This window comes from Molothrus ater, chromosome 4 (assembly GCF_012460135.2).
Source record: "Molothrus ater isolate BHLD 08-10-18 breed brown headed cowbird chromosome 4, BPBGC_Mater_1.1, whole genome shotgun sequence".
NCBI classification, from domain to species: Eukaryota; Metazoa; Chordata; class Aves; order Passeriformes; family Icteridae; genus Molothrus; species Molothrus ater.
This window is the reverse complement of record NC_050481.2, coordinates 7,464,880-7,475,719: the sequence shown is the minus strand read 5'-3', so window position 1 is coordinate 7,475,719 and position 10,840 is coordinate 7,464,880. Positions and strand designations below refer to the sequence as shown.

The window sequence follows — 10,840 nt, the reverse complement described above, 5'->3', positions numbered from 1 at the left end:
CATAGTAGGTATTTTAAACTCTCTCCTTCCTCTGGGTAAAATTATTTCTGTAAAAATGGCTATTCTAGGCGTCTATTTTGGGATGAACCTATATCATAGCTGCTGCAAAAAGGTTGTCATTAAAATTGAAATGCAGAAGCACTACACTCCTCAGATGGCTTCACCCTTGTTCCACAGCACTTACATTTGTATTGATTTTATAATGAATGCACATGAGATGAGGAAAGCGCTGACTTTCCTTGCTCTGCCATGTCCACTGCTGCTTTCCTTGTCCAAGTGAGGTGCAGCGTCTCACTGAACTATTAAGAAAGACAGACTAACAATAGGAGAATGATTTTCTCTTACAGCAAAACCATTACAGAGCTTCCCTCCCGAGGCACTAGGTGTTAACTAGCTTAGTGCATTAAAAAAAAAAAAAAGACTGACACCTGTGATTTAGTGCTTTCTAGAATGCACAGCTTGGAAAAAAGGCAGTTTGGAATGCCAGTAAAACACTGACTGAAGCACCACTAGCAAGCATCTCCCATCCCATCACCCTCAGCACACAGAGATCCCATGGGTTGCATTGTGTAAGGGTCTCCCAGTGAGGATGGCAACGAGTTAGGCTGAAGTAAGGTACTAAAACACTGCCAAAGATTGGAGAAGTTACCCCAGGACATCAGTCCCATTTTCTTACCTGTGACACCTCTTGAAGATGTCATTTAGAGATAGCACCTAAACCATTAGCTGGCACTAGCGACATGGAGATGGCAGTTCAGCATCAGTGTAAGCACAGCTCAGAATGCCAAAGGAGAGCAATGCTGAACTCACACTTCAACACTGACCTTAAACAAACAAACCCTGTCCATAAGATACTTCCCCAAAGGCAAAAGCACAAGGCAAATTATGACAATGGTCTTGTTTCTTGACAATTAGTTCACCTAATGTGTTTAATACTACTAGAAACAGCATTTGCCACGAGACATTTAACACCAGGTGACAGACACAACGTCAAAGCTTCTTCCCAGGCTCTCTGCTTCAGAGGCAGTTTGCTGTTTGCTCAGCAGGCCACCTCAGCACACACTGCAGGCTGACAAGGGACAGCACCTTCACGATGAAATGTGCGCAGGTAAAAACACCTGAAATATCACACTTCAGCTCCTGAAATGTTTATTTGTACAGTGCATTAAATGAGAAGACACTTGGGCAGCTGTGCACTCTAAGCAAGAAAAAGAAAAGAAAATCAGTATTACCTGAAAATACACTGTTATGCTAGAAGGAGCTAAGAATAAAACAAAAAAACCACCACATTTTGTGCTTGACATATGATCAGTTATCAATTTTCCATGAAGAGTAGGTCTGTTCTGAGAGACTGCAGAGGTGAAAGATTCCCTGATTTAACAATATTTACTTAATCCAGGTCCCAAAACTGTTTACAGACACCACTGTACAAAATCACGACCAACAAAGCCAGGCCACAACACCATGTATGCCAAAGGCACGTGTCTAGGGCTTTTTATAACTAGAACTCTGCTTCATATTAAACCAAGTGGGAAGTCTGAACCTACCCATGGACACAGCAGGTGGTTTGTAAGGAAGTGACTGTAGCTTTTTTTCTGCCACCAACTCAGCAATATTCTAAAACTTTGTGGGGAAGAAGAAATAGAAATAGAAGAAGTGTAGCTGCACAAAGTCTGCATTGATAAATGAAGAAGTTTCATACTCCTGTTGCCCATTCAAGTACCTCACTGTTATCAGCTACAGATGACATCTCTTGACAAATATACCTGTGGCTGAGCTTTGAATTAAGCACCTTGGATATAGATAGAGTGGGGTCAAAACATACTTGCTGCCCTATTATTTTATCTATCTCTCCACCTGGGTATTTAATACCTCCAGCACATGACTTGAGATGGCAAAGACAAGGCTAATTGGACTCCACAAAAGGCAGAGCAAAGAAAACACTACAGTCTTCTGAAAAAAACTCTCAAAGGCTTTTCATTTCCAAGAGGCTTTCCTCCTTTTCAGGAGAATCACTCCCCTGCCAGCTTTCTCACAAGAACAGGCCAGTTTAGATGTGACAGAAGCACAGCAAGCAGTAACAGAGGCTGCTCCCCCATCCCAGTGATCCCAGTGCTCCACACCGGGGTTGGTCCCTGGCCAGAGCCCCAGGCTGGGACACAGGAAGCCTCATTAGAGAGGGCGCTGAAATGCTGTGTAATGGCCTTGGAACAGGATCCACAGCTGAGAGCGAGCTGGAACTACCAGACACCCTGAATGGGCTGCAAAACCTATGACAACAACTGCTGCAGTGGTTTTCATTTCGGTTAGGTACCACCTCTCTATTGCAATCAGGAACAAGCAGGCCCAGTGGTACCTAATGCTGGGATTCCCTGCTCAAAACTTCATGGCTCTCCAGTAAACATGACATTATTTCCTCGGCACTACTGTGACAGCAAAGGAGCTTACATCTAAGCTTAGACTTCCTGAGAACTTGTCTGAAGTGCTGCTGAAAGTACTTCTTCAACTGCAGTTACACAGAGAAGCAAAGAGAACAGACCATTACAAGCTTCCCCAGGTTCCAAACTAAGCAGATTTCACAACTAAACTGCTGTTCAAGCCTTCTTTTACCTGAAAAGAGCTTCCAAGAGAGCTTATTTCATAGATAAAAATGGTTGCAGTAAAAGTGATTAAAAATGTATTACATTATTTTCAGTCCAAAGTTATCTCTGCCTCAGGCAAGGTATTTATACCTTTCATCAGGATTAACTGTTTTTCCCAAGTATTTTTTAAACATATGTCACACAATTTTAATTCAATCCATTACACCTGTAAGTCTATTTTGGAAAGATTTCTGGGGATTTATTTCACAATAGATGAGCTTAATGTGTATTTCAGTGGGAGACAGGATGGGTGCTTGGAGAGATATGGAGAGATGATCCATGTATTAGTCTCCTAACAGAAAAATTTAGTATTAACAGACAGAGAGAGAGAGACAGGAAATGCACACACTGGCTGGTATTTAAAGCTTGTTTCAATCCATCTTCGCTTTCACAGCTGAAAAAATATGCTGAAGCCACTGATAACATGTCCTTTGGGAGCACATATTATTAGTGGCTATTAACACACACACTGACTGCTGTGTTTGTCAGCTGATAAACACAGTGGTGCAGTGACATCCAGAAAGCAATTTCTGCATTGAAATTGCTGAATTTGAACAAAAGACTCCAACCTGTTGCACACAGACCAGCAGGCACTTCTCTATTTACTCTCTGTTAGCTGCTGAGGGAAGCTCCTGTATCAAAACCACAAGTCTGGAACTTGAGGCAAATTCTGCATTTTGATTACATACTGATGAAGCCTGTTAGAGAAATTCCACGTTTTTCAGGTCATTCCTAAAAAGGGTGGAATTCTGCTCTTATAACCAACATAACATTCTTCTTCTTTTCCTCATATCAAAAGGTACAGCTGCATTACATTTCCTTGTGCCACAACATCTGCATGTCAATTCCATTTGGAAATGTTTCAGTATTTGTTCAGCAACTTCCTACACACAGAATGATTTTTCCCCCTAAAGCAAAAAAAAAAAAAGCCCCAAACTAATCTTCTCTCAAGCACAAACGGAACGTCTGATACTGAAAAAACAGCCAGCCCAGTACTTTTCAGCTACATTTCTAAACAACCAACAGACGCAACGCCTTTCCCTCCAAGTCCTCTGAAGTAAATTGATTTGGTTTGGTGAGCACTGCCCAGCTGCCTCGGTGTCATCTGGAATAAGTAGATACATCCTCGGCTTTGTAAGATCCATGCTCACAAATTGCTGTGCATCATACCTGCCTCAACATGTCCCTGAGCAGCTTAATGAGATCCTTGTTGACTTCAATCTCACCAGGTGTAAACCTGAGCCTGCTGCTGGAAGCTCCTGGCACTCGTTCAATGTTTACTTGGCACACGGTACACTTAATATTTCAGTTGAGGAATGACTGCTGCTGTGTTTTGCACAACATTCTCAGACAGCTTCAAAGGACAGGGGCTGAACACAGCCCTTGTGCTTATTCTGTTGTTTTGGGGTACAGTTCCCCACCTCCCTGCCATACATTTCTGCTTTATGCAGCAGCATTTGTTTCTATTTGCATGACACATCAAACACACTAAAAGCTCTTTGCCATGTGTTATCAATGTTTCCCAGATTGTGTCCTGCTCCCCCACTGACAAGTTGGACAAAGCAATTCTTGTTGGACAGCAAATTAACAAAACTAACAAAATTTCTTCAAATTTTTGCAGATTGATTGTATTCTGCTTTTCCCTTAAGGGACAACTTACACACGAAGAAAATGAAAAAATATTTATCCCCTCAAGAAACACTCAAGCTACTTAGCAAGTTACAAGCAACAGAACACCGTCTGTTGATTGTTTTTGAATCCTTCCACTCAGAAAAGAAACCTCTTGCCTTGCTTCTGGGGTGAAGGGTTTACATAAGGACCAAATACAGGCACGAGGCTTAAGGTAAAATAAAAGACACTTATTGACAATGGACAGCTAAAGAACACTACCTCTACCAATTACAAGGCTGTGAAGGCCTTTTTTTAAAGGAATGAGAGTTCCATTTAGGTCATTCTTGCAGGGACAGTACCTCAGTAACTCACAGCAGATGCCATTCTGTTACTCACCCCATTATCCAGCTTTCAGACAGACTCACAGACAGATTCACCACACCACACTACAGACTGCACTCCCCACGGAAGAAGTAGCACATCCACCACACTACACAGAAAGAAGTGATAAAGGTACCATGAACTACCATCAGGCTCCTGGTATTTGCTAGTAAGTTGCTTTAATTTCACATAACATGGATATTCTATTTTTCAATACTAAGTACAGGTGAAAAGCAATAACTTCTCTCCAAAACCCTGCTAGAAATTGTTCTATTAAACACTGAATACTCCATCAAAACTCACTTAAAAGGCGACACCAATTGTATTTTTTGACTATGTTTTCTGATCTTTATCTTAATATCTCTGTATTTCCGCACAAGACTCCTTACAATAGATTTAACTTCTTGATTCTCCTCCATCTTTTGAAGTTGTACATGTTACCTTTAAAACCATTCTTTGCTTACAAATTCCAAGATAGAAAATGCAAACATTGCTGACTTTGGATTAGTCTCAGCTTGATCAAATACTTGATGAAGTTTAACAGTGTTTCCTACAGCATTTTGGAATTGTACCCTTCCTTTCAAAATCACCTTCTCTAGTTCAAATATTGCACAAAGCAACTTCTTAAATCAATAAAACAGATCCTTTTTACCTGGCCAAACACAAGAAGAAATTTTCTAGTTTTAGTAATGCAAAGCCCTAAGTATTTTTTTAAAAAATCATGTCAAATTCTCCAGTCCCAAGCTTGAGTTTCTTACTCCAGTAATAAAGTCAGCTGTATCTCTAAGCAATGTTACCAATGGATTCAGAGGTTAAAGCTGAAAACAGTCACAACATGCAAGCAGCAAGAGCTGTACTTTGTCAGTAACCACTTCACTGCTAGCAGAAATAAGAAAAGTGACCCCATGGTACTTGTTGCATTAGTAAGACTGGCAATAAAATACAGTTGGGATTAGCATTTGAGAAGCTAAGGCTTGTGGACCAAAATGCCTGCTGAAAGCTGTGCCTGACCAATTGCTTCTTAACAGAGCTTCTTAAAATAATGAGAACCAAATCTGACATTTAAAGAAAAGAACAAGAACATTTGTCTACTTCATTATGTTGAGCCTGAAAGCATTTCAGTTCTCTAGTTTCCTTGCATTATGGTATTAAATAAGCAGCATTAGAATAGGAAAATACTAGGTATTATACTTCAGGAATTCCACATTCTAAAAAACACCCTTCACACTATGTCAGAAGCCAACTAACACCTTCCCTTAGTTTACAATTGTGCTGCTTTGACTTGCTGATAAATACATTGTTTTAATTTGTTTGTTTTAATTTGTCCTTTGACTTTATGCCTCAGGATAACCACAGAGTGACAGCACCTGTTGCTACAGTAGATGTCCCAACACTTCACTAGAACACCTCCTGAGCCTGCCTCACTAATGACACCAGTCATGTCAGAGAGAAACCAGAGATGTCATCATCAGGATGGCTGAGACCTCAGTTACTTCTCTTCTTACCTCGGGAGGAAAATCCTGCTGGAATTGCTCCTGCAATATTCCTTACCCTGAACAGTGATGGAGCAATTTGACTCTACTGTGCTTTTACACAAAAATCACTAATACCAAAAAGCCACATGCAGTAAGAGACAGGGTGCTCTCTTTTCTAAACATTTTGGGAAGCAAATCCTTTGTGAGAGACTCAGAGCACGTATAAAGTGGGACTATCTGAACATGCTGATATGTAAGGGAGATGGAAGGCAGTGTGGTAAACATCAAATGCAGGATTTTAATACAAAAAATATTAACCAGTTCTGCATAAAACACAAAAACTGGCATCACTTTTTCTCTTCAGTTTGGTCACTGCTGTTGCAAATACACTTATACTGGAAATCAAAGCAGCAGAACCCAAGTACAATTTGATTCCTATAAAAAGTACATACCTTCCTCAAATCAGAAACACTTTCCAAATTCGAATATTATGAAGAGGAAACTGGAACAAAAACAGACTGTTATCCTACTTGGTAAGGAGGCACAAGGGGTGGGGGGAAAATGACAAAATTGCAGGCATTAATATTTTTTGTCTCAAAGCAAAACCACCTAGATTTTACCAACAAGATGCTCTAAACATATTTCTTAACTGAAATCCTCATCTGGGTTAACAAAACCTCCCATAGGCTGAAATACACAAAGTTGCAAAGCAAGGCCTTTGCAGAGTCATTTCCCTGCAGGACAAACTGGCTGCTTTGATTCCACCATCTGGCCGAATCATATTCCACCTCCTGAAGCTGTTGCACAGCTAGTAAAATAGATGGTATAAATACTAAAAAAGGAGTATTTTCTGTGCCATTAGCATGATGATCATTTCCTCAATGCCATTTTCCATAAGCACATGGAATAACTCTGATGTTTAACAGCTCCTTGTTACATAAAGCTGCACCCTGGTTCGGAATGCCTTGCCAAGAGGGCCACACTTGCTCATTAATTCCTTACTGCACCTAAACACTGAAGGTTCTTGGACCTCAAGGAACACAACAAACCCCAATTAAATTATTTTCAAAGGTTGCTGTATTTTGGGAAAGAAACACCAATATGACAGCAAGAAATTAAATCACCTATTGGTCAAAAAATGAGCTTCCCTCCAAAACTACACTTTCTCATTAAATCAATACAAACAACAAAGCCCAAACTTGCACTGTTGAGCATCAGTGACACACATGCACTATTTTTCATTAAGCAAAACCAGGTTTACTACAGAAATAGATCTCCAGGATTTAATGGAGAAGTAAACTTTTCTTAAGTAACTGCAAAAGATCTGAGAAACTCGGGCTTATCTGTTAATTATTCATGTTTCTGTTTTCATTTCCAGCTACTCTGGAGCTGCTGATGCTGGCACTCTCTACCAGGTTTAAGCATCCTTTCAGCTCTACTCTGCCAAATTAAACTGTCACTTTCTATTAAAAAACCTATAGCAGGAGGTTTTTAATCTTCTGATTTATACTTTGTAATAGCAAGTCAAAGTTTAAATTAGGACTGTATCAGCTTATGAAATAAAGCCTAAGCAGTGCAGCGACAACCCCAGTGAGGAAAAACCTCCTGCTTGCATTCAAGTGCACAGCAGAGCTGTTTTAGTTTCTGTCTTTTGGAAGGTTTGATTTTACACAGCTCCAGTCAATCTCACACTCTTATTTAAAACAGCAGTGCCTTAGATGCAGTCAGGACACATCTGAAAGAAGATGCCACTTGCCATCAAGTGTCTGAACTGTCCCTGACTTGACTGACCTGCCACACCCCCGGCCTCTCTACCTTTCAGGTGTATTAAGCAGGCAAGGCACAATTCAGCTTAATTAACATTTCCTTTGGTGAGCTACTCCTCATGAAACTTTCTTAAGGAGCTACAGACTCCACCATTCACTGTGTTTAACATTAAACCAAACCAACTTTTGTAGTTCAACAGCTCAATAAATATTACTCACCCCTTTTTTTGTGCATTCCTTAAAAATTGAGTACAGTAATAATCCTATTTATTTCCCTTTAACACGATCTATTCTTGACCTGTTTTTCCTCCTAAGCACTTCTACTCTATCCTCTCTAGTGCTATCACTCCTGTATTGTCTAGCACTTCACAGCTGACAAAAACTTCATTATAAGATGTGTTACAGACAGGGAGAAGGTGACCTCAGTGTGGGAGAAACAGAACTTATTAGGGTTACTATCAAACAATTGCTCATAAAATGATTATTTACCATAATTACCGACACTGTCTCCAGTATGTCATTTCTCCTGACCTTTGAGATAATTTTTCAAGAAGTTTAAATTGCCCATAAGCATAAGTTTGTTATGACATCTTTACCTAGTCACACAAAACCTTCCTCCCATTGTCCTTTTGTCCCAGGGATCTCTAGCTCACCCCTGCTAGTGACATAACCCCCTTGTGTGGCTCAGCACACTGCTGCTGGGCTCGAGCCCCAGAGCTACAGCTGGGGCTCAGCCAGAAGTGACTCCCTCTTGCACAGACTGAGCCAGAGGAGAGATTGGTGAGCAGAAAGCAGAAGCTGACCCTGATACCCTCAGTACCCAATGCTGCAAGGTCACGAGAGGATAATTCAGCTTGGGAAGAGGACTCATTTAGGCAATGATTCCTAGGAAGGATTATATTGCCAATCATTCTATCAGCGTTCAAGGGATTGAATACTTGGATAAATTAGAGTTTAGAACTTGAAGTATTTTAACTCTTGGGTAGTTGTCATAACATCCAAATTTAATTGAATTGAAACTGTTTAGAAGTTGTCTAAAATGTACTCAGTAATAATATGTAGTGACATTTTTCATGTCCGTAGAATTTTTAAGACAGAGACGAAGAGCCCAGGTCTCTTCACTTCCCCAGCTGGATCTCACGCACACTGAGGAGTTCTCAGAACATGATGCTGTGATGTAGTGACCTTCATGTTCCCCTCTCCCACATCTAGGGTGTCCAAGAGCTCCTACAGGAGGCAGTACTAACAGGCTCTTTCTGCTGAATAACAATGAAACTTTTCCCAGTGTATTATTGTACACCATCTGAAAACTCAAACATCCTCTCTAAGTGACAAGGCAACCACAGCACAACTCAACTGCTGCTTCCTGTATTGGTTTACAGCTGATGGCTTGTGCTGCCCCACAGCTGCTTTTGGTACCCATTCTTTGCAGTCACAGCCTGATCCTCCACAGTGTGACACTGCTACCTTACTCAGAAAAAAGCCAAGTTGCATTTCAAAGCTCCATAACTCGGATTTCATGGGGATTCATCTCAAAACTCCATTCCAAGTAGTTACACAGATCAACTACACTGTGTGAAGTATCCCTTCTTTGGTTTCAAACCCAGGACCTGCTGCTTCACTTGAGGCCCTCCAGCTACCACATCCCTGAGTTCAGAATTTCTTCAATCCTTCTGCCCGCTTGGCTTTCCACCCAATTCTTGCATTTCCAGACTCAAGAGATGGCAAGCAGCCGTTCCTCACATGGAAGCCATTCCACTACTCTGATTGTCATCTCTACAAGATCTTAGACCTCTTATAACAAACTTTCATGATTTCCTCCCTCCCACCACATAAAAAACCAGAATAACCTCCTTTCCAGGATGACCACAGCTGCCAGTTAGAGGTTTAAAAAGCAACTAAGTCTAGAACTGACCATAAGGAGACAGGAGTGAAAAGCTGGTTCTCATCACCATTGCCACAAACAGTGTCTGACCATGGCATCACTGACCCTCCTCTCCCCCTCCCTACTTATGCCTAATTCACTTGGCTTACATGAAAATGTGAAACACCCAATTATGGAATAGAAATTAAACTGATAGAGAACATCAGACATTAAATACTGTGATAAGTATTTCCCGCATGGGAGTCGCGCAAATGGGGCAGAAAGTCGCCGTATGAACTACACATTATTAACTTTAATTATTCAACAATTAAAGGAATGTTTTTCTCACAAGGCTTGAAGAATTCCCTTCTCCTATAGAGCCATTTTTCAACTAAGAGGCAGTTAGAGATACAGCTTTTTACACAGCATGCCCCATTGGCTAAATTCAACAAGTTTCTACTCACACGTGAGCAAGTTAGATTTTAATCACCCCTCACATTTTGTATAAAGAGTCTATAAATTCAATAACATTCACTGAAGATGTTTAGAAATTTTTTGCTATTACAAGCAGCAGAGAATAAACAACCAGTACTGTAATTCAGACAACTCCTAAGCCCAAACTCCACTAATAAACACAACACAATCTCTACCTGGATACGCTAAAGCTGTTGGCAATTCTTTCCACAGAAGACAACAGTTTAAATCAGCCCCTCCCTGCAAGGGAAAGCAAAGATCAGCTTCCCTGTAGACCAAAGCTTTCCTGAAAAGAGCATGGCCACTCCAGGCTAGAAATAAGTGTTGTAATTGCCTTCCTGGTGCCCTCAGACCAGCTCCTCTGTCACTTCTACCCTCACTGGGAGCTAAGCATTCTGAGGGCCAGTACACACACTCTTTTTAAAGGGGACAGTACACTTACATCAATGATTTAATGCACAAACACTTGGAATGCAGAGGTTTCTTTAAGGCTGCTTCGTGATTGAAAAGCTGGAAAGCAGATGAGTACCTCTGGATTAGGTATTCCCACCCTGATGCAGTTTGTCCTGATACTTGATTAATTGTCACAAGGAAAATTTCCTTCAAATTCTGCCAACCCTTCTAAAG

General features: G+C 40.8%; 1 protein-coding gene across 1 annotated transcript in view; it reads right to left on the bottom strand.

Moving 5' to 3' along the window:
• The window catches only part of LOC118700245 (uncharacterized), a 171,780-nt gene that overhangs the window by 47,636 nt on the left and 113,304 nt on the right, over positions 1–10,840 (bottom strand). The gene's annotated exons all lie outside the window — the stretch shown is intronic.